Raw genomic sequence first — 6,978 nt, forward strand, 5'->3', positions numbered from 1 at the left:
CCTCCGAGTCTCCCGGCACTCATGAGAAATCAGACAAAATACAGACGTCTGAGTGCAGTGACCTCCAGCCCCAGGCCCGGCGGCATTTGGCTGCGCACAGGCTGTCCTGGGCCCCTGCGATGTTCTCCAGGTGCTGGGGAATTCCACCTGGAAACCCAGACGTCTTCCCTGGAAAGCCAGAGGATCTACGACACCGAGCGCACAAGCCGCATGGCCATAGGCTCAGCTGAGCAAGAGGCTGTCCCCCTTATCTGAGGGTGAGATTTCAAGGTCGTTGGCATTCCCTGCCAGCCCCGTTTCGTTCCCTTTTGTTACCACCTCCTGTAAGCATTTAAAAATATATATATATTTTTTTGTTGTTGATAATTTTTAGAGGGAGGGAGAGAAGAAGGGAGGAGAGAGAGAGAGAGAGAGAGAGAGAGAGAGAGAGAGAGAGAGAGAGGGGAGAGAGAAAACACTGATCTGCCTCCTACATGCCCCCTACTGGGGATGCGTTGGAAACTGGGCATGAACCTGCAACCTTTCAGGTACATGGGATGATGCTCAACTGACTGAGCCACACCGGCCAGGGCCACTGTAAGCATTTATGAGCATCCTCTGATGTGTACCTTACGTTTACTCTCCCATATGTTTGCTGTTATTTTAGTCAGTCTGTGGAAAACATTTAATTCCAAATATTTTGCTGTAGGGGCATCTGGTAGCACCTGAGGTGGTGATATTTTTCTGGGGGAAAGGCATTCTGGAGAAGATGGCCTCCTTTATTCCTTCTTAATAAAATGATGACAGTGTTTAAACCCTGGTTTACCTGGATAACCGTGAAATACAGTGGTTCTCAGCCTGTGGGTCGCGACCCCTTTGGGGGTCGAATGACCCTTTCACAGGGGTCGCCTAAGACCATCAGAAAACACACATATAATTACATATTGTTTTTGTGATTAATCACTATGCTTTTAATTATGTTCAATTTGTAACAATGAAAATACATCCTGCATATCAGTTATTTACATGACAATTCATAACAGTAGCAACATTACAGTTATGAAGTAGCAGCGAAAATAATTTTATGGTTGGGGGTCACCACAACATGAGGAGCTGTATTAAAGGGCCACGGCATTAGGAAGGTTAAGAACCACTGGTGTAATAGGAAACAAGTAAAAATGTGATGGAGGCTTTTTAGATTGCTGGACACAAACTCGTTTGTTAATTGCCCTTCAGTTAAGTTTTGGGTATTTTGGGTAACAGGCAAGTCTGGGCTCAGAGTGAAGGAGTTTGAGTTCCACGTCTCGTCCCTCAGTATTGGAATGTACGGTCTTCAGTGGGGGCGCTCTACCTCCAGCTTCGCAGTCAGAAATATGAGTCTGTTCTCAGCCTTTTCCAAAGAGCGCCCCACTGAACACGGCGCGCAGAACATTAACCCATGTTTTACACCAGTGATGGCGAACCTTTTGAGCTCGGCGTGCCAGCATTTTGAAAAACCCTAACTTAACTCTGGTGCCGTGTCACATAGAGAAATTTTTTGATATTTGCAACCATAGTAAAACAAAGATTTATATTTTTGATATTTATTTTATATGTTTAAATGCCATTTAACAAAGAAAAATCAACCAAAAAAATGAGTTCGCGTGTCACCTATGACACGCGTGTCATAGGTTCACCATCACTGTTTTACACGCACAGTTTTCCTACGGTCAACGGATGTGGGGAAGTACTGGGGTGTGTAACAGTAACAGGTTTCTTTATTGTGGGGCTTCTCAGATATATATTTTTAAATATATTTTTATTGATTTCAGAGAGGAAGGGAGAGGGAGAGAGAGATAGAAACATCAATGATGAGAGCAAATCATTGATTGGCTGCCTCCTGCATGCCCCCTACTGGAGATCGAGCCCACAACCCTAGCATGTGCCCTTAAGTGGAGTTGAACCCAGGACCCTTCAGTCCGCCAGCCGATGATCTAGCCACTGAGCCAAACCAGCTAGGGCTCAGATATTTTAATGGACTAATGTGCACTGAGAATTCCCAAGAAGAAAATGTAATAGGCGACATTTTCCAAATTTGTTTGACTATTGAAACTATTTTTATTTAATTTTACAAGAATATCTCGACAGGCATCTCTTCAGAGTAATCTTTGAGCAAACCCAGCAAGGTGCTTATTAAAATTTCTTTCTGGCTGGACATCAAGGATATGAGATAGATGCACTTAAATCAGAAAGGGCTCCACACGTTATTTCTACAGCACTTGGCCTTGTCCACGAATCACTGAGAACACCACCCTCCCTGGACTCCAGCGTGTGTCCCCGACAACACATGGAAGCCTTTCGTGTGTGATCCGCGAGGAGGTGGGGGGTGTGGTGAGCAGTCCAGGGCGACAGCAGCACCCAGGGAACTCCTGTCGCTAGGGACAGAGCCTGGAAGATCCCGACTCAGACCCGAGCTGTGCTTTGTCCCTGTTGGAGGGTGAGAAAGCCCCTGCCCGCTCCTGGTACCAGCTGTTGCATCAGGAACCCAGGGGCCATTATCACCACCTGCACAGTGTTTGTGTAGACGAGGCACGTGCCCTATGCAGATGGACAGCCTATAGCTGCATCCGGTCCGGCCGGAGTCTTGTGGCTTCGCTGTTGCCTAAGAGGAGAGGTTGCCAGTCCCACCCTTTACTGAAGCCCCGCCCAGGAGAAGTCCTTTCTCCCAGGTCACGGGGAGCAGCGCCCATCCACCTAATTCCCTAATGCAGTGGTGAGCAAACCGCGGCTCGTGAACCGCATGCGGCTCTTTGGCCCCTTTTGGCTCTTCGACTAAATACCATGTGTGGGCTCGCACGTATAGGGCGATTGAAACTTCATGGCCCATGCGCAGAAGTCGGTTTTCGGAAAGGAGATAGATGAAACAAGTATACAAGACGAGTGTGGATGGGAGAGTTGGAAGGGGTCGACCTCAGCGAACAAACGTACCTCAATCAGATTGAGGACGTTTTTAGCAAAGGCCAGCTTAGGAGTACCCTAATTAAGCTAATAACAATGTACCTACCTATATAGGTTAAGTTTAAAAAATTTGGCTCTGAAAAGAAATTTCAACTATTTGCTCCAGTTCGGCTTCTCCATCCTTGGGGATGTGGTCCCATTCACGTCCTTGTCCTGGAGGGACCATGACTCTGCCGCAGAAAGGAGAAGCTCTTGGGTGACCGGAGGGCCATGTGAGTTAGGTCCTCCCATCAGAAGCTTCCTCCTGTCCCCGGCTTGGTGTTTGCACACAACCCCCGGACACAGACCTTTGCCCGCTCCGCTGCCTGCTGGCGTATCTGCGAGCCCAGTCTCCATCCATTATAGTTGGTCTTGCTTTGAGGCCTGCACAGCGACCACCTCGTTCCCGCAAGCCTCCCTGGCCCAGGGCTGTAAACGGCTCTTCCTCCTCCCATTCCCACACCACAGTGAGTCCTGCTGTAGCCGTCATTGCACTGTCCCTTGTCCCAGTGTTATCTCCGTCTCGCCACAGTGGCTCACTCACCTTTGCATCGCCTCATCCTCCTGGCCCTGTGGCTGACAGGGACATGGTGTTCAGTGAATTGAATGGGGAGGCTTATCAGAAATGCAGACAACACCAGACAGAAAAGAGCTGAGGGCAATAAAATAACGCTATGAGGGTGGGAAGTGGCCAGGCAGTGAGAGGCTGCAGGGAGAGTGAGGGTGTGCAAGAAAGAGCTTACCCTCATGACCCGAGGTCAAGAGAGAAATGGTAGGGAGTGTCCTCTCCTTCCCACCGTGGGAAGGGGAGAGCATTCTGGCCCAGGCATGGGCACGGGCTGGCATGCAGCCAGGCTGCCCATCACCGAGGACGCCAACTCCTGCCCCTCGGTTCTTTGAGGTAGAAACACCTTTTCCTGAAATACGTGCTCCAAATACCCATCCTCCCCTCCCCTCTTCTCCCTCTTCTTCCTTCATCATTTCCCTCATCACCAACCTGTCAAACCCACAGAAGATTCAAAAGGTGCTGAGGAATCGGGCTGAGTCATCTGGTGGGGAAGGGGATGGGCTTGTCAGCCATGAGGCGTAAAGCTCTGAGCCCCAGTTTCCTCACTTGGAGCTGAGGGAGTGATCTTTCCTTCGCTGGGTATTTTAAGGGCAGCCAGAGCTGAAAGTCGAACTGGTCAGGGGCTGTGCTCTGGCAGGTGCTCTGCAGTGGGGTTCGCTCCCGGGGACGGTGGTAAAGGTCTGTTTCCTAAGAGAACCTCCATTCCTAGGCCCCTGACAGTGCAGGGACACAGGTTAGAGTCCAGTGAGGTCACTTTTATTCTCCAGGGATTGGGCGACACTAGCAAATGCTGAAAGCTAATCCTATCCTATATAATAAAAGCCCAATATGCTAAGTGTCCGACCATTTGACCAGTCGCTATGACATGCACTGACCACCAGGGGGAAGATGCTCCACTGGTAGGTCAGTTTGCTGCTGGGGTCTGGCCATTCGGGACTGGGTGAGACAGGCCGGATACACCCTGAAGCCCTCCCTCGGTCTCTCCCTGCCCCAATCTTGCAAGGTGGGGTCCCTCGGCCTGGCCTGCACCCTCCCACAATCTGGGACCCCTCAGGGGATGTCAGAGATCCCCGCAGGCCAGGCTGAGGGACCCCGCCGGTGCATGAATCCATGCACTGGGCCTCTAGTGTTTAATAAATACCGACACCATGTCAGGCACTGTTGCAAGTGCTTTGTGTGAATCTGGCCACATAATCTTTATGCTGCTATTGTTCCTCTGTCACAGATGGGAAACTGAGGCTCAGAGAGGTGAAGGGATTTGCTTAAGGAGATGTACAGGCAGTTGGCAGCCAAGCTGGGATTCGAACCCAGGCAGCCTGTGCAGAGCTCCTGCTGGTGAACCCTGCCCTGCACCCACCCCTGGAGCCTGCGGGCACGCTCACCTGTGGGCACACTCACCTGTGGGCACACTCACCTGTGCAGCTGAGGCCCTCCTCACAGGACTATCAGAGCCCCGCGTGCAGCCTGCGCTCCGTGAACTTGCTGTCCCCCGTCTCCCAATGTACTAAACAGCCGGCTCTCGTCCCTCCTGCCATCGCCCTGCCCCTGCTGAAATGAATGCAGAGCCGTCCTCCTGCGTGGTCCTGGCACGGCGGCTTTGCCACCCTCCAGGTCCCCTCGCACCAGTGGCTGCTGCCAAGGGCGGTAAGGGAGAAGGCCCGGGCCAGGCAGACGGGGAGGAGGGCCAGTGCCTGCTGCCCCGGGCCCTGTCTGTGGCTGAGTGAGGTGTGCAGTGTAGGATGAACAGTGGCCCCTCCTCCCCTCCTGGTCGTGGTGCCCACCCTCCCCAGCCCGGCCATTGGGCAGCTCACAGGCTTCTGTGGTGCTCCCCGGGGAGTCGGTGCATGTCAGCCTGGGGCATCCATGTGAGCGCGGTGGCCTGAGGGGCCTGGTGAGAGTGCACAGGTCTGGGCACGCTCCATCGCAGTGCTCCCCGGGGCGTAGAGGTTAGGGGGGCTTTCTGTTTTTCTTCCATTGTAGTGAAATGCACATTGTGCAATCCGTTCCCCAAACTTTCACTTCGGGAAACTGAGATGCTGTACCCATTCAACACTGACACCCCATCCTCCTCCCCCAACCCCGGCTACCACCACACCACCCTCTGTCTCTGTGAATCTGATCGCCCTGGGTATAAGTGGAATTTGCCTTTTTATGACTGGCTTCTTTCACGAAGGATACTGTCCTCACGGTCCATCCGGGTTTACTCCTGCCAGAGCTTCCTTCCTTTCTAAGGCTGAGTAATGCCCCACTGAGTGGACGGACCACGTCTTGTTCGCCCGTTCATCTGGTGCGCAGGTGGCTTCTTTCCACCTTTTGGCTACTGTGGAGGGTGCTAGCTTTTGAGGGAAGATCAGGGCGGTTTGGGTGGGTTTCTGGTATAGTCTCCTCACCCTTGCCCTTTGCACTGAGCAGGGGCCTCAGCGTTGGATTCGGGGAATCTCGGGGCCGGCATGGCCCGTGCCCAGCCCCACAAGGAGGGACTTCCTCTTCGATGGGCTTTGAGAGACTCGAGGTGCAGGCTGCCTGCTTCAGGCCCAGGTGCCCTGCAGAACAGGGGAGGGCGCCCCACCCCACATGGGCGCAGAATTCAGCCCGATCCTGGAGCCCCTAAAGCTGCAGGCAGAGCCTGTGGCCCATCGCTCATGCCCTTACAATGGGGCCCTGCAGCAGGGAGGACTGTGGTGCGAGGGAGGCTCACGCTGCTTCTTGGGCCGAGGGCATTCATGGAGCAGCGAGGGCAGGAGAGTCGGGGAAGATTCCTGGTGGCATCTGAAACATACGGGTCCTTGATTACATATGCAGCACCTCCTGGAGACGCTCGGGTATTACTGAGCATGTACCGGCCTGGGCAGGTGGGAGAAAAGGCAGTGCCTGTGGGCTGCTAGCAGTGCTCTGTCCTGTCTGCTGCTAAAGGCTGAGGGTGTGCTGTCAGGCGCCCAGGAGCTGTGAGCATCTGGTTTACCAAGTCTTCTCACTAGATGGCATCTGTCGATGGATGGGGGAAGCCGTGTGTGTCCCCACCTTCTAGAAAAAGGATGTTTTTGAGAAAACGAAATTAGATAGAAGATTCTTACCAAGCTGGCATTTTCTTTGCCAGCATGCCACTTGGAAGCCAGCCTTAACTGGGCAGTTGCAGGATAACTATACAACCACAGCAAAAGGACCGGAGCCCACCATGTGGCACTTTGCTCCCTCTATGTCACTTCGTCCTGCTCTCTGTTGTCCCCAAGAGATGACCACATTGGTGCCAGAGGCCACATCGTTAAAAGAGTCCATTTGGCGGGGGGTGGATGGGTGGGGGGGTGTCTTTGCTCATTATGAGCATTCGTTGCTAAGGATTAAAATCTTGCCACAGGCAGTTCCGAAGACTTGCAAGGATTTCTACGAAGGGTTGCTCATCTGCTTCTCTCCAACTGTTTAGAACTTTCTCACTCAGATAAGCTGACCAAGGTGAG

This window comes from Myotis davidii, unplaced genomic scaffold (assembly GCF_000327345.1).
Source record: "Myotis davidii unplaced genomic scaffold, ASM32734v1 scaffold37, whole genome shotgun sequence".
Taxonomy (NCBI): Eukaryota; Metazoa; Chordata; class Mammalia; order Chiroptera; family Vespertilionidae; genus Myotis; species Myotis davidii.